General features: G+C 40.1%; 2 protein-coding genes and 1 pseudogene across 6 annotated transcripts in view; 2 read left to right on the top strand and 1 right to left on the bottom strand.

The window, feature by feature from the left end:
• Positions 1–13,469, bottom strand: part of PEAK1 (pseudopodium enriched atypical kinase 1) — a 299,273-nt gene extending 285,804 nt beyond the window's left edge. For all 3 annotated transcript variants that reach the window (XM_079912000.1, XM_079911999.1, XM_079912001.1), the window contains exon 1: positions 13,339–13,469. The gene's annotated coding sequence lies outside the window, so the exon portion shown is untranslated. The remainder of the gene's footprint in view (positions 1–13,338) is intronic.
• Positions 13,470–13,534: 65 nt separating this feature from the next.
• HMG20A (high mobility group 20A) overlaps positions 13,535–27,297 on the top strand; it is a 69,702-nt gene continuing 55,939 nt past the window's right edge. The window contains exon 1 of one of the 2 annotated variants that reach the window (XM_079912002.1): positions 13,535–13,665. The gene's annotated coding sequence lies outside the window, so the exon portion shown is untranslated. The remainder of the gene's footprint in view (positions 13,666–27,297) is intronic. The other variant, XM_079912003.1, reaches the window with a different exon arrangement.
• On the top strand, positions 13,612–24,896 carry LOC307181534 (annotated as a pseudogene). Its single transcript, XR_013831736.1, has 2 exons — positions 13,612–13,665; positions 23,637–24,896. The product of XR_013831736.1 is annotated as an uncharacterized misc_RNA (transcript).

Below are 27,297 nucleotides of genomic sequence, written 5' to 3' on the forward strand. Positions count from 1 at the left end.
CACCATAAAAAAGAATAGAATCCTGCCATTTGTGACAACATGGATAGACCATAAAGGTATTATACCAAGTGAAATAAGTCAGATGGAAAAATAAAAATACTATATGATTTCACTCATATATGGAATCTAAAAAAAACGAAACAAATGAACAAACAAAATAAAACAAAAACAAACTCAAAAATATAGAGAACAGATTAGTGGTTACCAGAGGGGAAGAGGATTAAGGGGTGGGCAAAGTGGGCGAAGGAAGTCAACAGTATTGTGACGGATGGGAACTAGACTTGCGGTGGTGACCACTTTGTAGTATATACAGATGTCAAATTATAATGCTGTACACCTGAAACTTACATAATTTTTAAAAAGCTAATTTTTTTCTATCATAAAATTTAAAGATGTATAGTATAATAGGTAATATCAAACTCTACTTCAGATCTGAAGCCAAAAAAGACAGAGAGAATTAGAAGGAAATCTGTACAGTAGGATTCGGTTTCCTAGTCAGACAGCTAGTCCATGAAAACCCAGACCATGCAGTCCCATAGGAGATAAGAGAAGAGAGGGTCAACATTCCTGCAACATAAAACCCTGTAGTTGCCTTTTACAAAAGAATACAAAACACATCCTTTTCCAGACGACAAGATCTTTTAACAGACTTTTGGAATGCAAAACTGACAACAGAACTACAAGTTGCATTTATAATAGGATTCAAATTTTATTTGCACATGTTTAATAAACATATATATGTGAAATAAAATCTAAGTCAATAATTAAAGTTCAACTCTCTAAATTAGGAACTACTATATTTATATATTATTTCTATGCTGCTTATAGTGCAACTTACATATTCACTGATGCTATCATTCCACAAGCTGCATTTGTAAGGAAAGGAGTATATAAGAAACAATGTATACTTTGTCTTATTCTATATAGAAGAAAAAGATTATCAAACTACAGGATTCTCTTCTCTCCTTATATTAACTTCTTCATTGAATCTGGAAACCAACAACCTCTTTTAACTTCAGGACCATAGTTGAATTAAGAACTGGCAATCTACCTGAAATATTTAGTTCTGAGGTTTAACACTGTGAATGCAGCCAGTCCCCAAAGGCAAATGCTGAAAAACAGTCTAAGGATATTGCTGCAAAAACAATTTCTCAAGTCAAGGAGAGAACTGACATTAGGAAAATACTTTTTATTGCTTCTCCAATGCCTTAAATCTTCTTTCACACAAACTCCCACAATTACTCCTACTTCATACCCAAATAAAATCTATAAAAACTGTTTCACACCTGGGAAGAAGGCAGTTTCTCAGCATTTGAAATATTCAACTCATTATTTCAAAATATTTAAGAAGTATACCATGGCATCTTCCCGTGTAATAACAAAAGTAAATCAATCTCTTATGAAAATTATGGGTGGGGGAGAATCCTAAGTTTAAACAATGCAAAGTGCTCCTGTCATATAAAGGATTTAGGAGGAAAGAGTTTTCCTGCTCCTCCATCATCAAGGGAACCAAAGAAGATTAGGGAGGGAGAGATAGGGGATTATGAGGAAAACTTTTCTCTAAAAGATAAGAAACGAAATAGTCTACGTAATGTGGGTGAACTTATAAATATACTGGAAAGCTAAAATCTTTCATTAATTTTTAAATGTAATATTTCTACCATTATTTTATTCAACAGCACATGATACTTACTATGCCCCAGGCATTATTTTAAACACTTTTCAATTATTAGTTCATTAACCCTCCGAGGTAGGTACTATCGATATCCCAATTTTACAGATGAGAACACTAAGGATAGAGAAATAAAGTAATTTTCCCAAGACCGCACCGCTATTAAGCGTCAGAGATGAGATTCAATCCCAGGCCGTCTGGGTTCACAATCCACGCTCTTAACCACAATGCAATGCTGACTCTCTAAAAAGCAATATGCTCATGAAAGCCCAGTGTCTTATAGTTAAACAGTTAATAAAATCTGCTAAACAAATTAAAAGTGAAAAAAATAGAGACAGCAAAAAGTAGAAAACCTATTATTCATAGTTCAAACACATTACTATGAGTATAATTTCCCATCAGTCTTCTTTCCTTGTTCACATAGAGTTTTTGTTTTCCCTTTAGTTATCATTCAGCAGACATAATTTTCTAGAAAATGAAAAACTAAAATATTACTCTCTCAACACTTTTAAAATAACAGTTAAAATTAAACACATTGTGTATCAAACACTTACATGCTTGCTATTATTCTTCTTTCACCTCACAACCCCATAAAGTAGGTGTAAGTATTATCCCCATTTTACAAATGAGGAAACTGAAGCACAGTTAAGAAACAACTTAAGGGCCCATGGCTAGTAAGCAGTTGAGCAAGGATTCAAATTCAGGCTGCTTGACTCCTGAACCAGAATTCTTTTCTACTCATGGAGGATAGGATTATGAGCTACTTGATACATAAGGATCATGTTTTTAAAGAGTAGTATTGTTTGTTTGGCTTAGCCTAAAATGAGTATGTTAGCATACAAATTTATTTTATTTTGCCCTAATTCTTACTTACACAACTGAAGTTCTCAGTATCTTAAGGTTTCTTGAGCAAGCTAAATAACTCTTCAGGTCTTACTTTACAAGGGTAAAGTATTTTACATAATTCCTTCATTCAACAACCATTTGAGTATCCATTACATGCTAGGAACTGCGCTAATAAGACAGTCTTTGCACTCAAGGCAGAGTCTCTTTTCACTCAGCATATTAATATGCTAAAGTTTCTCCCAATTAATAAATACAACACACTGTACATACAAATGGTTAATAGCTTTGCCAACCATTCAGTGGCAGAATTGAGAATGGAATCCCGTGATTTTTTGCCCCCTATGCTATAAAGTAGATAAACCCCTCATTTTTCTTAAGTTCCTAGAGAGTGATTGATAAATAATTACTCAATAGGTACAATCTGCCTTTCTCATGCTATACCACCTTTTATCAGCTGGCAATGAAAGCCTATCCATTTTTAGTGCAAAGGAGTTGAAATTAAAATATTTTACTAAAACCTTGGTTTACTAGGTTAGACATTTAAATTACTTGTAAAGTTCCATAATCGCATCGGGGTGTGACTTTAGTAACCAAGTGACAAATGTGAATGTCTAAAACTATCCATGAAAGAAGCAGTCAAAAATGTTGCATGTTCGCAGAAGATGAAGGCCAATTCTGCTTGATTTTACACTGAAACATTTTATTTTAAGCAGTCTTAAGATGAATCCAACTGACTGTGAAAAGATGGCAGAGAGATAAAAGTTAAAAAGTCAAGTGTAGGGCTTCCCTGGTGGCGCAGTGGTTGATAGAGTCCACCTGCCGATGCAGGGGACACGGGTTCGTACCCTGGTCCGGGAAGATCCCACATGCCATAGAGCGGCTGGGCCCGTGAGCCATGGCCGCTGAGCCTGCTTGTCCGGAGCCTGTGCTCCGCAACGGGAGAGTCCACAACAGTGAGAGGCCCGCGTACCACAAAAAAAAAAAAAAAAAAGTCAAGTGTAGCAGAAACCCTCCTAACCAGTTCACTGAGTGGTTTAATTGATAGCAATAACTAAAGGCACAATTACCCACCTAAGAGCTTAATGAAACCTTGACAAGTTCTTTGATACATATTTACATTAGTGTTTATATGTAGCTGGCACAGGCTTGAGTTCATTATTTCTTATGCCTATGTCCTCTAAGAAGCTTCTCTAGTAATGTTATTTGAACCATTATCTGGTAGTTGCCTTTCACTGCTACTTTCTTTTTCAGTCTGTAATTTGTCTCATCCTAGATTGTAAATTTACGGCACAATGTTAACTCCCAAAATGGCTCAGTGCCTTGCCAATAACAGGTATTAAAAAAGTGCTTATTAATAATAGATATGAAATCCACCCTATAGCCACACCCCAATCCTTATCATTTTGCAGAACTGCTTCTCCTCATCTCTCTGACTAGGATGCCCTGGGGTCAGTCCTTGAACCTCTTTTCTAGCTACGTTCACTCCTCAGGTGATCTTATCTATACTGACAACTTCTAAATGTATTCAACCTGGACCATTCTCCTCTGAACTACAGATTCATTTGTTCAACTGCTGACTTGACATCTCGAGTACACGTCTCTTAGACATCTCAAAAACGTAGCCAGTCTGGAACAGAACTCTTGAACTCTACCCAGAAACCTGCTCTGCTCACAGTCTTCCCATCTCTGAAAATGGCAACTCCATCCTTCCAGTTGCTTAAGCCAAAAGCCTTGAAGTCATCCTTGACTCTTCTCTTTTCACATTCCACATCCAATCCATCAGCAAACCTTGTTGGATCAAAACATACCCAGTTAGAGTCAGAGATATATTTTACACACCGAAAAAAATATAGATGTGTGGATACACAGATTAGTATGCATACATATATTTCCTAGTTCTGTCCACTGACAGCATCTAGCAGCAGTAGCAACAAGCACACCTAACATCCAGATCTTGACCTCAAAATACAATTCTCCAATAAAAGGAATCAGAATTTCTTGAAGAAATGAGTCTAGGGCAGAGGCAGGAAAAATACAAGATGAGCCTGAAACATCTAGTAGTGCCAGAAAATAAAGAAGTGTAACATGTACATACAAAGGATAGGAGCACATCAAAAAGACACAGAAGTCAACCTAAAAGAGCTCCCAATGGGCAAAGCTGGAATAATTCAGGCAACAAAATAAATAATGATACCAAGTGAATTATAACCCTAAGAATAAAGTAAGTATCCATAAATTAGAACTGATATAAATGATTAGATAGATAAGGAACAAACTTTCCTTACAAAAGAATTCCAATTAATAAATGTAGTAAGAATGAGGGAAAATAAACAGTACATGCAGGCAAGATTACTGATGAATGCTAAAATTAGTGAGCAGAGGGGCTTCCCTGGTGGCTCAGTGGTTAAAAGTCTGCCTGCCAATGCAGGGGACACTGGTTCGAGCCCTGGTCCAGGAAGATCCCACATGCCGCGGAGCAACTAAGCCCATGTGCCACAACTACTGGGTCTGTGCTATAGAGCCTGCGAGCCACAATTACTGAAGCCTGCACGCCTAGAGCCCGTGCTCTGCAACAAAAGAAGCCACCGCAATGAGAAGCCCACGCGCCGCAATGAAGAGTAGCCCCCGCTCACCGCAACTAGAGAAAGCCTGCGCGCAGCAATGAAGACTCAATGCAGCCAAAAATAAATAAATAAATAAATTTTTTAAAATAAATAAAATCAGTGAGCAGAAACAGGATACTGGCAAAGGCTCAAAGTATCTCTCCCAAAATATTTACCAATTACTGTGGTGGTTGTAATATATGTCCAGAAATTCTTTGATACATCTGCCTCCAGGAAGTGGAGTTTAATTCCCCTCCCCTTGAGTGTGGGCTGAATTTAATGACTTGCTTCTAATGGTCAGAGTATGGAAGGTGAAAAATAATGGAGAAATCTGGCAGAAACCACCTTAACAAAGTGATCACCAGTGACGTCATGTTGATAATATGGATCTCCTCTATGGCATGATAAGAAGGGCACTTCACTCTGTGATACTCTTCCTCAAACCTCAGTAACTAATCATGAGAAGATCTCAGAAAACCCAAATTGAGGAACATCCTACAAGATACTTGACCAGTACTCTTTAAAAATAAGTATCAAGGTGGGCTTCCCTGGTGGCGCAGTGGTTGGGAGTCCGCCTGCCGATGCGGGGGACGCAGGTTCGTGCCCCGGTCCGGGAGGATCCCACGTGCTGCGGAGCGGCTGGGCCCATGGGGCCGTGGCTGCTGGGTCTGCGCGTCCGGAGCCTGTGCTCCGCAGCGGGAGAGGGCACGGCGGTGAGGGGCCCGCGTGCCGCAAAAAAAAAAAAAAAAAAGTATCAAGGTCATAAAAGGTAAGGAAAGACCAAGAAACTGTCATGCATTAGAAGAGATAAGGAAGACTTGACAACTAAAAGCAATGTAGTATCCTGGTTTGGATAATGGAATGGAAAAGGAATATTAGTGGGAAAACTGATGAAATACAAATAAAGTCTGCAGTTTGTCTGAAGCATTGTACCAATGTTAATTTCTTAGCTTGACAAATGTACCATGGTTATGTAAGATGTTAACATTAGGGAGAAAAGGATGAAGGGTATACAGCAGTGATTCTTAATAGGAGCAATTTTGCCCCACGGGGGCATTTGGCAATGTCTAAAGACATTTTTGATTGTTACAACAGGGATGTGGTACTGGCATCTATAGATAGAGACCAGGGATGCTGCTTAACATCCTGTATAGCACTGGGCAATCCCCACAACAAAGGTTTAGCCGGTCCAAAATGTCAGTAAGGCTGAGGCTGAGAAACACTGGCATAAAGAAACTCTATGCATTATCTGTGCAACTCCTTCGTAAATCTAAAATTATTTCAAAATAAAAAGTTAAAAATATATCCAAATCCAATCATTTCTCATCAATTTCCTAGTCTAAGACACCACTACCCTCAACTAGATTTTTAAAGTCTAAGACACCACTACCCTCAACTAGATTTTTAAAGAGAGCCTCCTAACTGATCTTCTAGTTTTTACTCTTCACCTCTTTAGACTACTTTCAACACAGTAGCCAGAGTGAAGTTTTTAAAGCATTAACCTGATCATGTCACTCTGCTCAAAAACCTGTAATGGTTTCCATCTCAAAAAATAAACACCCAAGTCCTTCCAATGTTCTACAGGCTCTATGTAATCTGGACCCAGTTATCTCTCCACTTTGTTTCTCCACAAAGTAGAAACCACTTTCTACTCTACTATTCACTCCAGTCCAGGCACACTGACCTCCTAGTGTTTTGGGAATACACCAAGCACACCTCTGCTTCAGGGCCAATGCAAACTGTTTCTTAGACCTAGTGTGCTCCTGATTACCTCCATCCTTCAAGCCTTTGCTCATTCCTCACCAAGTCCTTCCCAGACATCCTTTTTAAAAGTGCACACACCCCTTGGCATACCTATCCCTCTTGCCTGCTTAATTTTCCTCCACAGCACCTATCACCTTCTAATACTGTATAACAAGTTACTTATTTTGTTTAATGTCTGTCTCACCCGCTCTAGAATGTAAGATCCACGAGGGCAGGGATTTTTGTCTGTTTGGTTCACTACTATAACCTCTGCACCTAGAACAATGCCTAGCATGCACATAATGCTCAACAAACATTTGTTAAATGAATGATACACTTTTGAAGTCCTAAATTTAATATCCCAGTGTCGTTCTACCACTTTTCATCATTACTGCATTTTCTTTCTTATCTCCTTACTTGAGAACACTATGGTTTGGAGAAGAAAGAATGGGTATTGGATCCTGGTTGTATCACTTGATAGTGTGTGTCTCTCTGGATATGTAACTTAACCTTTCTAATCCTCAGTTTCTTCATCTGAAGGAGAATGACAAAGGGATGGATGTAAGATTAATAACACTCATGTTAGGATTAGAAATAAGGTATTAAAGTGTCTAGCATATAGTAGGTAATCCATAAGGAAAAGCTAATATTTTTGCTCCCTCTTCACTAGTTCTTCGGCTTCACACTGACCTCTAACTTTCACGCCCTTCATTTTCTCCCAGTTGAATCACCCCTTCTATGATTCCTGCTCATGAACCAACCTGGACTCCACAGTTCATTTCAGTCAGTCCTTAACATCATTAATTCCCTCAACCAACTGCCCTTTAGGTATTTCTACCAAGCAGGCATCTGCAAAGCAGTGGATAACAGCCTGGGCTCTGGAATTGAACCACCAGGGTTTGAACGCCAGCTGTTCATCTTACAATCAAGGAGAATAACAACAGTACCTACCTATGAGCTCTTGTGAGTATTAAATGGTTTCTTCAGCTGTACATACCCAGAGTGATCAGTGCTGGAGAAAAATCAACATGCAAATTGGTATCCCTACAAATCCAAGGTCTACAACCTCAAATGGGTCCTCAATGCTACCTAACAATCCTTTTTCATTATCTTAGTTGTGAGTCTGTCTGTCTGACTCTCTCCCCCACACCACTGCCTTGGAAGCTGTTATACACTTACACTCTCTTTTTAAAGAATCCCTATTCTACCATGTTCCCCATCATTCTAAGCAGGTACTCAAAAATGATATAAGACACATCAATTCGTTCTCCTTCCTGCCCCTATCATTTAGAAACTTATTTACAGTGCCTCCAACTTCACCTCCTTCGTTTCTGCTCAATGAAAAAGGAATATCGGGCTCCCCTGGTGGCGCAGTGGTTGAGAGTCCGCCTGCCGATGCAGGGGACACGGGTTCGTGCCCCGGTCTGGGAAGATCCCACATGCCGCGGAGCGGCTGGGCCCGTGAGCCATGGCCGCTGAGCCTGCGCGTCCGGAGCCTGTGCTCCGCAATGGGAGAGGCCACAACAGTGAGAGGCCCATGTACCGCCAAAAAAAAAAAAAAAGGAAAATCATCTCCTACGCAAGGCCAACTTCTCTACCTATGCCTTGGATCCCATCCCCTCCTACTGTCTCCAAATCCTTGGCTCCATCAATCACCTCTGTCCCCCATCTCTCCACCTCCCCAACACTGCTTCAATTTCTCCCCTCCACTGGTGCTTTCCAATCCCACATAAACATGCCCAAGATCCTCTTAATTTAAAAAAGGGGTAGAAGGAGTAAACTTCTCTAAATCCCCTGCATCTCCCTTCACCTATACTATTTGTTCAGTCCTTTGTTGAAAACACTGTATCCCTCTCAATTAGCTACCTTCCTAGCCGTCATTGACTCTTCAACCCCCTTACCCCCAAAGCACTACAATGTAGCTACCTGCTCTAGCTGAAGTTACAAATGACTTAATCACCAAGTTTCAGGGACTTTTTTCAGTTATCTTACTTGGCCTTTTCATGGCAGGATACAGTACTGTCCACTCCTAGTCCTTGAAATATTCTTCTCCCTCAGCTTCTGTGACAATTCTCGCATAGTTCTTTTTTTCAGCTTTGGTCTGTCTGGCACAGATGTTTGGCTTCTCTTAGTTGTCTGCCCCATTCAGTAGCTCACAACAGAAATATGGGAATCATGCTAAATCTTCAATCTTGCTCAACTCTGTAATCTGATTATTTACCCTGTCCTGTTGATAATACTTCCTAAACCTCTTATACATCCACCCCTCTTCTACATCTCTCATCATTTCTCATCAGGAATATGGCTTCCTAACTGGTCTTGCTTCCAGTTTTGCCCTTCTCTAATCCAGCATTCACCTCACTGCCTAGAACACAAATATGATTCTATCACAGCATAATTTTTCCCCCCACTAAATCCTCACAGCCTTCAGGACAAAGTTAAAGCTCCTTAGTTTGGTTCATAAGGCATTCAGTGATTTGGCTTCTTATCACTTCATCAGCTCCTGTTCTAAAACTCTGCTGTCCACTTGTGCCTACTGAGTACTTGAACATGGCTAGACACAACTGAGATGTGGTATTAGTATAAAATACATACCAGATTCTGAAGACTTCGTATGAAAAAGAGAATGTCAAACATCTCAATAATGCTTTTTTATAGTGATTACAGATTGAAATAAAATTTTAGATATATCAGCTTAAATAAAATATATTACTAAAATTAATTTCACCTTTTCCTTTTTTAACATGGTTAATAGAAAGTTTTAAAATACATATGTGAATTACATTTGTGACTTGTATTATTATATTTTTACAGAACAGCACTGGTCTAGAATGTCCTTTCCCTTTTTCTGAACCTAGTTAACTGCTATCTATTTTTGAAGATTAGCTCAGGTAACCCACTAAGATGCATTTTGGGACATGCCCCTCCCAAGACCCCAAGTCTTAGTCAACTACCCCTCCTGCTCTGTGCTTCCATCCAAAGGAATCTGCTTACACCTGTTATATATCACTCCACATTATAATTATTGGTTATCAGCTATCTTCTCCTCCTAAACTATATGCTCCTTGCAAAAAGGCATATCATTGTACATATACTCAGGGCTTACCACCATGTTTACCACTTAAAAGGCACTCAAAATATTTGCTGAACAAATGTGAACTATCTATTCCTGGCCTGAAAGTTACTAGAATTTCTCCAAGGAAAACAAACCAGCAAAGAAGGAGTCTAGACTTTCCCAAGAGCTCCAGTAATGAAAGGATCAGAACGAAGGTAGGGAGTAGGAATTAAAGTAAAGAGAAGAGCAATAAGAAAATAAGGCTCATCACACACAACTACCTCTTAACAGTGAAAACAGGAATTTGCAGCAGTGAAATGGAGCCTTGAACTCAACTTGGCATGCCAGGGGCCACAGTTTGGTTCCTAAATTACTCAAATAATCCATCCAACAAAAGAGTATGATTTGGCAGGTTTCAACACAAACAGCTAGAGCCCAGCACCTGTTCCACTTAAACAGAGCATCATTACAGTTAAAAACAACAACAAATCTCTCTTATGAAGCAAACACTAATCTCATGGTGCTTCACCACGGAACAATTTAGAAGAGTTATTATGTGCCAAAGCATGAATTTATGGATGATGCTTATTTGGCAAATATGGTTGGCACTGCTAGATGTTGAAAAACGTGTATGCAAATAAGCAAATAAAATTTTTAAGCTCTCAGACTTAAATATTTACATTATCATAAATGTACAAAGATAAATGTTTATATGAGAACACATACAACACATTCCAGGAACACATTTTTTAATGTGATTGTCAGGAACGGTTATGAAGTGGCATTATTTCTTTATGGGCCTCAGGATAGACTCTTAAAAATGACTTCTGACAGAATGTTAATGGGGTACAAAAATTATGGAAGAAGTTTTTCTGTACTATCTCTGGGTAAAATGAATAGTCACAGTATCATAATAGTTCAAAGCAATCTTATCTTTTCCTTTCACCAAAATACTTTTCTTCCCATCCTGGAACCCAGCCAAACATAAATGTCAAACCATAAATGCGCGGGGGCGGGGAAAGGATGAAGAAGAGGACCACACATCAAAAAGGCTTAAAGAAAATAATGACATTTTTTTCCCCACATAATATAGTCATGTTAGAGTCTCCAAAAATAAAGACATGATAAAATATTTCCCCTCTTCCCCTCTGACAGTTTTGGAAAGATGTTTGTTTTTTTCACATAGTTTGTGAGTTGGTCATAGCCAAAACTCACTAGCAATGGTATGAATTCTGCTTCCATTGTTAACTGTTAATCTCTGGGTCGAGGCTACAACTCCCATCTCTGAAGTCAAGTAAATGTACCATACTTGCCATTACAGTTTACTAAACGCGTCACCGAAGAGAAGTGCCAGGCACTTCAGAAAGTAATTAGGGTAGTCAGTGTACTGAGCTATCTAGAAATGTTCTGAGATTATAGAGAAGCCATCATGAAGCAAGTATTCAAGATTGCTCATGGAAAGTTTTACCCCTGTGGATAATTCACGGTTTTCACTTCTACACTGCAGAGAGCAATATGTGTTCTCCGACTATACACATTACCACATCATTTCGTTTATCAGGGGAAAAAAAAGAAAAGAAAAAAAGGCGTTGTGGCTGAACAAAAATCAAGAGGTAGGCCCCAAAACAGAATCCTCAAGGCAATCCCAATTCAGGTGAAAAGCTGTGGACATACATAATACAATGACCTAAATATAACCTTTCATGTAAATCTCCAAGTATTTAATTCAACGTATAATCTTACCACATTTAACAGAGGCAAAAGAAAATGTATTAGGTTTTCTATAACAAGGCCAATAAAGATGAAATCAGTTTTCCTTTAACTCGTCACTATCCCCTCAACCCCAACCTTGCAATAACTCCATTCCACAGCTCTCAAATTCCTAAACGGGGATCTTAAAAAACACAACGTATTGCAAAAAAGTTAACATTTAAAGGTGGGAGGGCTCCTCTTTCCTGTTGCTCTCAGCAGTCTTTAATTCAGTCAAAGGACGAAAAAATGAAATCAAGCTCTCAGACGTATGGTGCAGGCAACAGGGAGGGGGTAGAGAAGGGGCTCAGACGGCAAGTCCTCAACGCGGGAGGTGAGAAAAGTTGCAAGAAAGGACGAGTCAAAGGGTGAAGGAGAAACAAAACTGACCCAACGAACCACTCAAAATCCCCCCAAAACCGAGGAAACCCGCACGTTAGGGGGCTCACAAACCGTAGAGCCAAGTGAGCAGGCAAAGAGTCACCGGGTTTCACCCTGGCGCTGCTGGCCAGGCTGCGCCGGATCCTCCCGGGTTTGGAGGTGGATGTCCGTGCAGACTTAGCAGGAGCGAAAGGAGTCCTTCCTGCCCCAGCCTCACCGCGTCCGGCTCCTCCAAGATTCACTTTCCCCAGCAGCCTTCCAGCCGCGCCCGGGGGCGTCCCTCGCCGCCAGGTCCCAACTTTCCCTCCTCTGGGGGGCGCCGAGCTGCCGGGGCCGCCGCCGCCACAGCCACCGAGAGAAGGGGCGGGAGCGGGGGCGCTTGGGGGCGCGCGGCGCCAGCGGGCTCCGGGGGCGGCAGGGCGCGGGGGTGGCCGTGGCCGGAGAGCCCGCGCCGGGCCGGACGCACCGGCCGCCAAAGCCCCCGCGGCGGCGCCACCCAGACCCCACGCCGCCCCGCCCGGATTCCCCCAGGTCAGCTCCCTCACCCCGTGGCGACCCAGGTCCCACAAGCCGGCGCGAGAGGAGAAGGGAAAGGAGGCGACGTGGGCAACCTTGCCCCAGTTACCTGAGGGGCTCACACGCCGCCGCGGTGACTACCTTCGCCGGCCGTCCAGTACTCTTCCTGGTGACCGCGGCCGCCACCGCCGAGCAACTGACACTGACTAACAACAACTAACTAACTACTAGCCGCCGCCGAGTCCACCGCGCGCTCCCGGCCGCCCGTAGACCGCCCGGCCCACCAGCCTGCCCGCCTCCTCCCAGCCCGGCGCGCCGCCCCTCCGCGCGCGCACTCGCTGCCGCGCTCCTTGAGCGAACACGCGCGCGCGCGCGCACGAGGCCACGGCCCTCTCCCAGTCTCGCCTCAGCCCCGAGGGAGGAGTCACCATGAGGCCCCTCCTCTCGCGTTCCTACCTCCAGAGGAAGAGAACTAGAGAGCGTCTGATTGGCTGAGGGAGGCGTGGCCAAAGGAAGAGGGCGGGACGACCAGGACCTTGGGCCGGCGTGAAGGGAAATTTCAGTTCAATTACGTACCAGGGGAAAAAAGGGAACGAAGTATTGGTCCATTTGGTGCCTAAGCCCCTTAGGTCTGCCTACAGTCGAATACAGGATATGTGTCTTCAAGGATTCCAGCACATAGTAATAACCAATTTAAGTCCCAATACTTTCTGCAGGCCTTAGCAATGTAAAAAACTACATCTCCCAGAAACCTCCGCGAAAATAAGTCTCACCTTGCGTAATCACGTAGTCCTTCGCCTCCTTTGAACAAAATAATCCCTCCATTTTTCTGAAGGTATGGGGAATAATATTTCATTTTTCTCCTCACCAGAACAGCCTTAAGTGCTGCATTAGAGAAGTTACCTATGGGAAGGTGGTTAAGCGATTAGGTAAAGGGAAAGAAAAGACATCAAAATAAAGTACTGCGGAGGAATATTTGTCAAGCTGTGAGGCGACGCAGTGAGAAGAGTGAAGGCGATTGAGAGGGGCTCAGGGAATTGTCCCCTGTGCCAGGGACTTTCTTTAGGCCCCAGGCCCCTGCCTACCCCTGTCGTCAGCAGGTCAGTAAGCAAGGCGAGCTTGGGGGTGGCCACAGTGGATGTGCCCTTCACCCCTTGAAGATCATCCCTCTTTTGCTGTTATTGGTTTGTCTCGGTTTGAGGCCGACTGAATGGGGGCGCCTCACTTCCGGTTGGGGGAGGGGAGGAAGGCCATTCTGGGGGAGGGGGAACATAACTCACTTCCTGTGGGGGTAGGGTGATGGGTTGGGGTGTCCAACCCACTTCCTGTGCCGGCGAGGGCTTGAAAAGGTGATGCTTGGTGCCGTATGGATAGACGGTATCTTAAAGCTTTGGGATTGTGCCTTACGTGAAAAGTTAGGTTATTCCACGAAGTTGTGCTAATCACCAGCCTCCAGTCAGAATTTATGTGACTTTTGGTTCCACGTGTAAGAGGAAAATTTTCTCCCCAGCAGAATTTTCTTAATGAGTTATTCAAAGAATTCGAAACCCCTTGTTAAAACTCTTTACTCGTCTCTACAATACGACATGCTTTCTTGTGTGACTCATGAATTGCCCACCCCTTCTCCCTTACTCAAGTCCAACCTTGACTTAGTGAGGTTTAGGGGTGTTCTCTGCCTTGACATGCCACAGGAACTCTGTAGCTATTCTTAAGGAGGTCGTTTATTACGGACCTCCTTAAGGACTCAATATTTTACATAAATTTTGAAGCATTTTCACCTTATCGGAGTGAAAATATCATCCTGAAGTACTCAATTACTTGGTGTTATCTTAACTGATGTGATCGGGATCTTAAATCCTTAGACCTGTTGATTTTAGGCTACAGATTCTGCCCTGGGCCTGAAAACAACTTCCTCAGCTTTAAAAATTCTTATTGGTAACTTACATGTAACAACTGAAAGTTGCAGTGTAGTACATTTTCCCCCTTTGTGATTTAATTAAATTCAGCACCGATTAAAAAATGGTGTCTGCACTTTGTAGTTTTAAGGCATGGTGCAGGGATCATGAGATTCAGCTCAGATTTTAAGAAGGGGGAAAATTTGGCTCACAAAGGACTAAAGATGAATACCAGAATTTTCTGTTTTTCCTATATTCTCAATATTTTATAAGAAACTATACGTAAAGTGGTAATGAACAGTCAACAGTTTGATTTTTTGGTTTCTGTTTTCAGGTACCACAGTACTTGGTAAGTTGGGGTGGGCAGGGTACTGAAGGAATCAATCTATTTGGAGTTTACGAAATCTCAACAACTTTAGTAATTTTAGAATATCAAGTGAATTGTAGTGTCTTTCAAGAATTTTTAAAAGAATAAGGCCTGTGTATTTTTTCCTTTGGGGTTGTCACCTAATCTACTCTAAGAATTTGCAACTGTTTTAATTCTGGTTCTTTTCGAAAGCTAGTTTGTTTAGAGTTTATTAGAAAATGTGATTTAAACTAAAATATTTAAACAACTGTAACTTAAATGTTACAGTAAGGAAAAAATATATGTTTTAACTTTCTATAGACATTAAAAAAAAAAAAAACCTAAGACCCTAAAATCAGTGAGTTATCTTTTGAAGAACTATAGAATTTCTGCAGAAGTTGAAAAGGCAAGACACAATTATGTCTGTGTTGTTATTAATAGAAGGTTAGGGACATGTATACTGCCTCAAGCAACTATTAATTGATTAGAAAGTGTTCATTATCTTCTATATTAGTGTGATATAGAAGAATATATGATATGATCACCCTGACAAATTAAACTATTAAACTACAGTATTAAGAATTACTGGAGTGAGTAAAGATTGTGGAACTAAATGAAATAGATAGAGAAAAGATAGTTAAAATATTGATTGAGATACAGCAGTATTGCCTGTAGGAAATTATCTTTGTAAAGCAAAGGAGTTTTTAAAATTGGTCTTTATACTATTCCAGGGAAGAAATGCAGTATAATAGAAATAAGAAAACTTGTTGCAGCTGAGAGACTTGAGCAGCTTGAAGAACTGTCTGTTCAGAAGAAAGCAATTTTTAAAGCACATATTTGAAAAAAGATGTTTTGTGATAACAGGCAGTTATTCATTAGTTCCGTCAAAGAAGAAATATTAGAAAAGCTTGTGAAAAATAGAGGGAAGTTCATGGAACCTGCTTTTATTCTCTTTAAAAGTTTCTGTAGAGAGGCTTGCTGTCTTCCAAAGGCTTTTTTTTTTCCCTTAATGTTCTTTGTTGCAGTTTTCTTTGCATGTTCTAATAGAAACATACTATCAAAATTAGAAAAGTAAAGACTTTTGTAAGTGTACTCTGTTACTTCTTTAAGTAAATGAATTTGAGGTTTTCATTTCATTCCTTGTCATCAATAATAAAGAGATTGTCCATTTTTTTTCAGAATATTTAGATTAGATAACCATTTTCATTTCCAAAAAGCAGTCATTGGATATACGGCTCACAGCTCACAGCAGTTTGAAATATTAAAACAGTAGGTCAAAATTCTGGATTCCATCTCACTGAAATTTGATTACCCACGAAGTACTAGATGCTATCTATAATGCAAAAGGGTCTTTTCATTCTTTTGTCTACCTTCTTTTAAAAAATCATGCTGTTGTTTTACAACTACTGCTTTTTTGTATGTTTGTTGTTTTGGAGTTGCTTGTTTTTGCCATGGGGTTGAGTGTTAAAGAGAATATGCTAACAACATGAATGGTTTTTAAACCTACTGTTCTGCTGTCTTTATTTCAGGGCCTTCAAGAGTATTCAAACGAGAATACCCCTTATGTGACTTTTCATTATTTCAAGAAAAGTTTATTGAGTGCTTACTGTATACTAGTCTCTGTTTTAGGGACTTGGAATACATCAGTGAATACAGACAAATATCCGTGTTCTCTTGGAGTTTACTCTCTAGTTTCCAAATCAAAGCTGGAATTTTGCTCCCTGGATATTCCTAAATAAGCTCTATAGTGTGATCATTGTTCAAACTGATCAAGAAACAGCCCTAAGCTTGATCTCTCTTGGTCTTGATCTCTAAGCCATTCTAAACCCAGTTTTGAATATTTCAGTCTAATTTTTCTCCAGACCTTTAAAGCCCATCTGTTAAATATTCAGCCCTTTTCTTTGATGCATGCATCATGACCCTACCATTCTAGCCTCCTTTGTTCACAAATAAAAGTGAACAATGGGGAAAATATGGGATCAGACAGGCCTGGGTTCAAAAGTGATGTCTACATTTTACTAGCTGAGCTTCTTATTAGCTTGGTAACCTCTAACAATTTACTTGACCTCTCTGAGCCTCACTTGCCATAAACTTAAATGAGGTTATTTGGTGGATCAGGTATATTATATGTAAATCACCTGGCACAATTCCTGGTGTTCGCAGCTTAATGAATGCTATTATTTTTCCCCCAGTTTGCTTCTGTTATTCTAGCTATGGGGATTTGCCTACATGTCTGTTTTAAGCCTTACATATTCCCGGAAGTATCGGGATGCAGTGCTAGAATTATTCAAATTCATCCTTCCCCAGTCTCAGTGAGCTAAGCATGCTCACTTAGCTGTCAAGAGTTCATTTTTTGTTCCTTGTGGAAGGAGAAATCACTAATTTCCATGATTACTTTAGATAATAAGCATAATAGAAAAGTTTCAAGAAAAGGTTAAGGAATCACTAAAGTAATTTGAATTGTTAACGGAAGACTTTTTGAATCATTCTTCTAAACCTATTTAAATACTAAACCTAATATTCAAGTCTCTTCTGTCATTACCCATCTACATATTCCTAACTAGATTGGTCTCTGAAAAAAAAATTCTATACAGTATCCAGCCTTTTCTATCTTTGTTCATGCTATTCTCTGTGTGGAACACTTTCTCTTTTCCTGGGAATCCTTATCTATCAGAATGCCACCTTCTTTGTGGCCCTTTCTCAAGTACCACCTTCAGCTTCAAGGAGTATTGTCTGATGTCTGTCCTCTTCTCTGTCCATTCTCCCAACCATATGTGTGTCTGTTGACACTCCAGAGCATTTTGTACTTTTCTTATGGCATTTAATATACAGTGCTACTGCTGTTGTTGTATGTTTCTGTTGTTACTGTACTGTCATGTAGAGTTTATGAACTGTCATAAAAGTCTGCAGACTATAACATATTCCTATCTGTGTCTGCTGTCAAACCTAGCACAATACCATTCACATCGTAAGTATTCAGTAAATATTTGTGGAGTTGAATTGGCAGTTGGGGTAGATGAAACTGATGAATAACGTTTGTCCACTATAGCCAGTAGTAAACACAGTGACCTATGTACAGTAGACACTCAAAGATCTGCTGAATGAAAGGGTAAGTAATTCTCCCATTTGTGAGCATAGGGTATCAATATATTGAGCATACATTAAACACCTACTATATGATGAGATCTATGAGAACTGATCCCTGTCCTCAATTTAATTGGAAACAACTAAGTGGTAATTAATATGTACAGATTCTGAAGACTGAAGGTGTTTGAGTGAAGGTGGGGTAGGGAGTCAGTGTAGAGTTGTTTGCATTTTGAGAGATATCCCAGGCTGTCTGAACTCAGAAACAGAATAGAGTTAGGTATCAAGAGATACTTAACTTGCAGTTCCACTCCTAGTTACATACCCAAAAGAATTAGAAATGTGTTCACACAAAAACTTTTCCCCAAATGTTCCTAGCAGCATTATTCATAAGAGCCAAAAATGGAAACAGATCAAATTGTGCATGAATGAATAAACAAAATGTAGTATAGTCATACGGTGGAAAATATTCATCAATAAAAAGGAATACAGTATTGATACATGCTATAAAATGGATGAATCTTGAAAATACTACACTAAAGTGAAAGAAGCCAGACACAAAAGGCCACATACTGTATGATTCCATTTATATGCAATGTCTAGAATAGGAAAATCCATAGAGACAGAAAGTATATTAGTGTGCCAGGGAGTGGAGGGCAAGAATGGGGAGTGACTGCTAATGTGTATGGGATTTCTTTGAGGGGATGATGAAAATGTCCTGGAATTAGATAGTGGTGATGAGTCCACAACCTTGATACTAAAATACCTTGTATACCAATATACTAAAAACCACTAATTGTACACTGAAGGGGTGAATTTTATGGTATGTGAATTATACCGTTAAAAAAGAGAGGGGGAGATACATAAACTTGAAGAATTTGGATTTTGGATGGAGCTAGAAGGAAAGCAGGAGGTGATAATTCTTTCTCAGATCCTAGAGGGAAATGTAAGTGTCTAGGTACAGGACTAAAGGTATGTTGAGGTTCAGTTGAGGATGGATGTGAAGGTTTCTGCTATTTGTGTCTTATGAAGCAGGCAGTGAGGTGAATGATTAGAGTAGAAGGGTGTTGACAAAGAAGAACGACATTTTAGGAACTTGAAGGAAGCTTCAGATTTCTTTTTGATTGGGTCAAGGATGTGGTATGTGGTCAACTTAGTTTCAGTGTGAAGGTCAACTAAGTTCAGATGGTGAAAGTATCATAAGGGAGTCTGATAGCAATCACCAGTGAAGTTACTGGAGAAGATGGGAGAACAGAGACTAGACACAAATATTATAGTTTGATTCTTAAACTATCCCCATATAATGAAAATAGTTAGATCATAATGGGAAGGAACCAAGGGCAGTGATTTGGAGAAGTCAGTACGCGTGAAGGTATTCATTTGAAGAAGTACTTGAGTACCTTTTATGTGCCAGGCACTATTAAATAAAATCATAGTTACTTTCCTTATTGAATTATTTTCTTAGAATAAAGTCTTATGAGTGGGATTATTCATTCTAAGAGTGGGCATTTTATAGTTCTTGATACAATAGCTATATTATTTCTCTAAAAGGTTGTGCTAACTTCTGATGCCACCAGCAACATACAGCTGTGTTGTTTTAACCACAATTTCAGCAGCAAAAATTTTTGGCTAATTGGATAGGCATAAAATTATTCTTCTCTTTGGTTATTGCTTGTAATATGGTTAAGTGTTTCTGTACCATGGAATTGGCATCTGTTGGAGCATGAAGGTATCCAAAGCCTTTATATTTGCTACCTCATCTGGAATAGCTTCCTTAAAGGGTATGGATTTTTAAGAACCCTAGGAATCAAACCAGCCTCTAATTTGAATCAGCTCAAAAACTACTTTTATTCAGTGGTGTTCTCCTTATTTTCTAAATGATATTCACATTTAAACTACATTTAGCCATAATTCCAATTCCCATTCAACTAACTTAATTCTCATAATTTGGTGTTGTAGGTATTAACTAACTTCACTTTGCATATGAGAAGATAGAGGCTTAGAGAGGTTAGGTCATTTGCCCAAAGTCATTTAACCAGGAAGTGACAGAGACAGGATTTGAATGCAGCCGATTATCAGTCGCAAACTCCATGATCTCTCAGTATCACTACTAAAATTTCATGGAGACTAATGGAAACTGGAAGAGAAATCTGAAATGGAACTTGGACGATCAGGCGCTTACTTACATATGAACATAGTGAAGCAGTTAGCAGAGAAAGTTTTTTTATTTTATTTTTTTATTGGGGAGGCTATGGCACATAGACAAAGAGAGGAAGGACTCTCTTTAAGCCCAAATTTTCAAGGCCCTTTCTGTTTCTCCCTGATGAACAGGTACGTACTACTCCAAAATCTATGATAGGAGCAAAGTGGGAGGAAGGTAGTAGTAGGAAAGCAACTGCCTTTAAATATATACATTGACAGTCATCTGATGGTAGAAGGAACAGACGAAATGGCCCTCAGAGAGGCCCACAAAGTATTCAGTAACTTTTTTTTTTCAGTAACTTTTAAAATAACAAGTCTAACATGATAACAAGGTTAATGAGATATTTAAAGCACAGTACATATTAGTGAAGGAAGAGAGATTCTTTCATTTTTATTCAATATAGTATGCTCACTAGACAAATTTTAGATCAGGAATATAAAACAAGAGATGCCATGTTCTAATGCTGGCTTTTAGTCAGATAAAATACCCCAATATATAGATAAGACAATTAAGGCTCAAAATTACACACCAAATAAAGTCACACAGTGGGCCCTAGAACATAGGCCTCCTGCTTCCGAGTACATTTTGCTAAATTGAGCTAAGTGAAAACAACAATCCATGTGGTGGTTTTGTAATTTGTATTATAATTTTTTATAATTTAATGTTATTCTTAAAAGAGATCATTTCTCTGTGTGTTTTAAAACAACAATAATAAAGATCCACACACCAGATTACTAAATGTTTGGTGATAGGTTAGAATAAGAAGTGATACTGAAGATCAGGTTGAACCCTAATATATCAGATAGTCCATCTGTAAATTACACCTAAATAGTATTTATCTGTATCCCAGATTGCATTGAGGTGGGGTGGAAGACACAGATCTTTTGAAAACTATCATAGAAACATTACTCTTGAAAGATTTTGATGTGTACATATGTGTATTTGTATTTAAGCATTTGGAATTTTCAACAAAGCCCAGCCCTTTTCTTCCATCCCTACTCCTTTAAGTGAAACTAATACCCCTTGCTTCACAAGAAATATCAATAGTATCCAGATACTCCACTTTTTTCTTTCATAGCCTCAAATTTATATCTCCCTTCTCTTTCCATCTCCACACTTCCGTCATTCCTATACTTCATAGCTTTAATTAATGTTCTCTTGACACAAACCTTTCATTTTTATTGCCAGTGATTCCACAATTACTACAACTCTTTGAGAAAACAACATAGCTGTTGTGTCAGCAATAATAAAATGCTCATATCTTGAGCCAGTATTCCACTGATACGATTTTATTCTGAGAAAATGCTTCAAGTAAGGAAAATAGTGAAAGGGACAAAATGTTAATGGCACTGATATCTATTATGTTTTAAAAAATGGAAACCTTCTAGATATCCAACAATAGAATAATGGTTAAGCAAATTATTACCTATTCATTCAGTAGGCTATTAGACATTCATTTTTCACAATAGCTTCTTTTAAAATATATTGAAAGATGTTGTAAGTATCTTTATGCCAAAATGAAAAAGGAGAAAAATAAATCAATGAAAAAAGTAGAAAAACTGATCTGATTAGTATATTTCTGAAGCATTTGTATTTTCTGTATCATAATAATTGACATTTATTGAGCACACACCAGTGTCAGGCACAATACTAAAGCAATATTATAGAAGCAATATTGAGTAGTTAGTAAGAAAAATGCTCTTAAGTCAAGTCCTAGCTCCATCACTTACTAGTATGTGATCTTGAAAAGGAAATGGGAGATAGTAACTATATCTACATTAAGTTATTAAATCCATTTAAAGTGTCTGGTATGTAGTAAGCCCTCATTAAAGTGTTTTTGTTACTAGACATTTTACAGACATTTAATCTTCACATCCTCACAACACTTATGAGATGGTGTTATTTTCATTTACATAAGAGAAAATTGAAACTCAGAATGTTTAAATAGTTTGGTCAAATAACTTGCCAAAGTCACACAGCTAATAAGCAGTAGAGTTTTGATTGAGAACCCAAGCTATGACTTCCATTCCTGGCTCTGAGGGACTAGGTTGTTGCAGACTAATCCTTTTGCCGAGAACAACATGAAAGGGTGGATTTAAAAAAAGAAAAGAGAGGGCTTCCCTGGTGGCGCAGTGGTTGAGAGTCCACCTGCCGATGCAGGGGACATGGGTTCGTGCCCCGGTCTGGGAAGATCCCACATGCCGCGGAGCTAGGCCCGTGAGCCATGGCCGCTGAGCCTGCGCGTCCAGAGCACAGGCTCCGCAACGGGAGAGGCCACAACAGTGAGAGGCCCGCGTACCGCAAAAAAAAAAAAAAAAAAAAAAAAACAGGGAAAGCATCAGAGACCTACTGAGGCAGCCAGGACTTAAACCAAAATTATGCAGCCAAGGGAACTTCAAAAAAGCATGCTGATGTTCTAAGCTTCTCTTTTCCCCTTGAAGAATTTGCTGAATACATGGTGCAGAACAAGAATCTATGAAATTTAGCAGAGGATTTCTGCTAGAGGTAGAGAGCCAGTAGTCTCATGGGGCTTAGTACATAAAAATTGGAGTTTAGGTGTCCCCAGGTGGCCTGGACTGAGGGGCCAAGACCCTAGTAGGGAAGGGAAGCACCAAGAAATGATTTTGCTGCAGAGTCAGAGGCTAAGCAGAGCAGAAGCTAAGCAAGCTAAGCAGAAAATCCCTATAAAGCAGAGTGAATTTCTGTCCATCTCATGATGTTGACAAGCAAACATTAAAATTCAGGTCCCTCCAAGGAAGAAAGGACCTATAACCACCCCGGACTCTCAATTAGCATTCCCTAGAGGACTATACCCTCTATACACAATAGACTTGAATACAAGAATAACTAGAAATAAGGAAGAATATTTCATAATTGTAAAAGGGTCATTCTACCAGGGAAAATGTGAGAACTATAAATTTGTATATATCTAATTCCAGTAATATGGCTTCAAAAAAATATTTTTTCAAGTTCACATGGGACATTTAACAAAGTAGATCTTATGATAGACCATAAAGCAAGTCTCAACAAATTTCATCTAGGATATGTTATCTGACTACAGTTCAATTAAGTAAGAAATGGATTATAAAATAGTAGCTAGCAAACTCCCCCCAAAATACGTTTTGAATGACCCATTTGGTCAAAAAAGAAATCACAATTAAGACACATTTGCAACAGAATAGTAATGAAAATACAGTATATCAAAATATATGTGAATCAGCTAAAGCTATACTTGATGGGAAATTTATAACCTTAAATGCCTATACTGGAAGAGAAAAAAGTCCAAAACTAGTGATTTAAATATCATTCTCAAGAAATTAGGAAAAGAACTGCAAATTAAACCCAAAGTAAGTAGAAGAAAGGGAATTATAAAAAGTAGAAATTAATTAAATAGAAAACAAGTGCACAATAGGAAATATCTAGAGCCAAGAGTTCACTCTCTGAAAAGATCAGTAAAATATGTAGACCTCTAGCAATACTGATCAAGAAAAGAACATATTCAATATTAAACTCTTGATCTTTTCCCTAATTCTACATCTCCAGTCTTATTTCTATAAATCGAATCTTCATAAATATCTACTAATACCTCAATTAGAAGTCTTGGGATTGAGACACGGAACTGGGAAAAGAGAGGCAGAGGAGGCTGAGGCCGACCCGGGCGCCGAGACCAAGCAACAGACCGGCGGGGCTGGGCCATGCAGACCCGGCCCAGCGAGTCCCCCCCGCCCCGCGACCTGAGCAAGGTCCCCAAGAGCCTGCCTCAGACTGGCCTGGGAGCCAGAGGCACCAGAACAGATCCCGAATCAGGCTTTCCTCGACTTCCTATGAGGGCTGGCCCTTTGGAAGGTGCTGCCTTCAGCAGCAGGACCAGGCAGGCCACCATGACCGAGAACTCCACATCCACCCCTGCGACCAAGCCCAAGTGGACCAAGGACTCCAAGAAGTCCACAGACCACCCCAAGTATTCAGACATGATCGTGGCTGCCATCCAGGCAGAGAACTGTGCTGGCTCTTCATGCCAGTCCATCCAGAAATACAAGAGCCACTACAAGGTGGGTGAGAATGCCAACTCCCAGATCAAATTGTCCATCAAGCACTTGGTCACCACTGGGGTCCTCGAGCAGACCAAAAGGTGGGTGCCTCAGGGTCTTTCCGGCTGCCCAAGAGCAACGAGCCCAAGAGGTCAGTGGCCTTCAAGAAGACAAAGAAGGAAGTCAAGAAGGTGACCACGCCAATGAAGGCCGCCAAGCCCATGAAGGCTGCCTCCAAAGCCCCAAGCAAGAAGCCCAAAGCTACCCCAGTCAAGAAGGCCAAGAAGAAGCCGGCTGCCATGCCCAAGAAAACCAAAAAACCCAAGACTGTCAAAGCCAAGCCAGTCAAGGCATCCAAGCCTAAGAAGGCCAAACCAGTGAAGCCCAAAGCCAAGTCCAGTGCCAAGAGGGCCGGCAAGAAGTGACAATGAGGCTTTCCTTGTGGACACTCCTGTCTGTCTCCTATTTTCTGTAAATACTTTTCTCCTTTCTTCTCTCTTGATCCTCATCTGCAACCCTTTGCCCCTTTCCCTTCTGACTTTATAAACAGACAGAATTTGTATTCCTCAGAAATTAGGGAATAATTCATTTTTCCTTAACCAATTATGCAAGGACAGCAACAACAAATCTGGTCTCTGTAATGATGAGAATGTACTTATATTTTGTTTTGTTAATTTGTTACTAATCTGCTTATGCGTTTGGGAATTTGTGTGGGTTTGTGTGTTTTGTTTAGTTACATGGTTGGTTCACTCTGAAGGTAAAAGTTGGGGTCGGGGGGAGGGGGAGAATGGGCAAGGCAGCTTCTTGTGGCTAGATGACAGGGAGCCCAGGAATTGGACTGTTTGTAGGATTACCTATGAGGCCATCGAGTTTTCTTTAAGCTGAGCACTGCTTGTGAGAGTTTCAGAACCTTGACCCTGAGGAGAGGGGCGGCAGCAGCTGGACGGCAAAGGAGGGAGGTGGAAAAAAGCCCTCTCTAGGCTGACTTCCACCTCCCAGTGGTGAGCAGTGGGGCGTCCAAATCCAGTTTCCTTCTCACTTCTGTTAGTCTGCCCCAGTGGCCTCCCTATTGTCCTAGGGACGTGGAGGAGGTTGAAGTGACAGCCGGTCCGAGAAACTGTGGCTTCTCTCAATCAGCTGGAAACTAGCCACTGGTGGAGGGGGGTGGTCTCTGGCTTCCAAAAGTCTCCTGTTAAACATGAGTAGAAACTTTGGGGGAAGGGTGGAGAGTCAGTCAGCCAAGTGCCTCAGTGTGCCCTGTTGAAACTTGGGTTTTTCCACACAATTGGATTGTATCCTAGGAGGACCTTTTTCCTTTACCCCTGATTTTTTGTTCCTCCTGTACAAGAGGTGGGCTTTGCTTAGCAGTCTGGTGGCGCTCCAGCCCTGCCACCCACCACTTAAAAACCTCCCAACCTCTACTTCTGAATCTAAGTAGTTGTAGATGGGGGAGAAGGGGAGGGCGGGGAGTGGACAGTAAGACATACTGCAGTCGACTTTGAATTGCTAAGTAGTTTTACAGAGCTAGGTCTGTGTGTATGTGTATGTATATGTATATATACACATCTAGGGCTAGTACTTATGTTTCACACCCAGGAGCTGGGAGAAAAAACCTGTACAGTCGTCTCTCCCTTTTCTTTTTAATAAAATAGAAAAATGCGCAATTGCGCATCTCCCTCCCCCCCTTTTTATTTGTAAACAAGTTATTTGTGCCTAAAAGAATCTGCTGTCTTTGTAATTTTCAAACTTTAAAATAAAATTGAAAAAACAAGGGAAAAAAAAGTCTTGGGATTATTCTTGAGACCTCTCACTACTACACATACACACACATACACCATTCAGACCACTACAAAATTTTATTGATTCTACCTCTTAAATATATTGAATCCACCCTATATACTGTATCTTCATTGCTATACCCTATTCTAAGCCACTATCACGCTGTGGTGGACTGTTGCAGTAGCTTCCCAACGGTAGCTTCCTGGATTCATTCTTACTACCCATCAATCCATTCTTTACATAGAAGTAAGAATGATCCTTTAAAAAGCATAAATATCATATCATGCCGCTCTTAAGAATTCTTGAAAGGTTTGCTCTTACGCTTTGGTGAAAACTCAGATGTTTAAGATAACTCCATGTCTCCGCAGGGTATAGTCCCTGCTGCTGTCTCCTGACCACTTTACTCCAGCCCACTCTAGCCTTCTTTCACTTTTTCCAAAGCACCAAGTTCTTACTCAAGTCCTAGTTCTTCAGCATGGAATGTACTTAACATTCAACTCTCACTTTACTTCTTCAGAGAGGTCCTCTGTTTAAGTGACATCTCCTACTGTTTTTCTTATTGTTCTGTTCTTTTCCTTCATGGCAGTTTTCACAACTTAAAATTGTATTTATTGGTATGTTTGCTTAATCTTTCACCTCAAACCATAATTTTCCTGAAAGCAGAGACTGTTCACTGTTGTAGTCCTGGTGTCTTAACTAAGTGCCTGGTACATATTACGTGTTTGGTAAATATATGATGAATGAGAAAAGATAGCATGTCACCTTAGGTAAACTATATAGGTCAGGAACCGTTTCATAGGTGTGCCCTGTACCCTGGGAGCGTGGAGGGATTGTTTCTTCTGGTTTAATCCTTTATTTCTTCAAAATAACTCTCTGAGAAAGGCACCATGTAATCATTGTAATGCCTGGAGACAGTTTCTGATGATTAGCCTGTCTTCTCAGTGATGTATATTTTATGTGCTAAGCTAAACTGGCAATTGTGGGCAGATTTTATTTAAGCCCCCGCAAAGGAATATACCTGCCCGCATTTCTTAGATTGGAGCTCTTGGAAACTAGAGGCAGAGTGTTCTCAGTGGCAGTCCTGGCTAAACAACTTATCTTCTTTTCTAGAACTACTTTTTTTTTTTTTAAAACATTAGAGCCCTACAAAGGAAATTGTGGTCTAATTACATTTGCTTACTACTGAGATTGACAGTATTGTTTGTGTAAAGGTTGTTAGCTGTTTTAGTCATATAAATATGCCATAATGTTACCAAAGTACCTGACTTGCCTTTTAATCACAAGGCAAAAATGACCACATTTCACAATACTAATGTCTTCATATGTTTTATAAGATATACAGAGCTATTATGACTTGATATTACAAAGTATTCTACATTTTCTTAGAGAGCTTG

Source organism: Stenella coeruleoalba, assembly GCF_951394435.1.
Source record: "Stenella coeruleoalba genome assembly, chromosome: 2".
Classification (NCBI taxonomy): domain Eukaryota; kingdom Metazoa; phylum Chordata; class Mammalia; order Artiodactyla; family Delphinidae; genus Stenella; species Stenella coeruleoalba.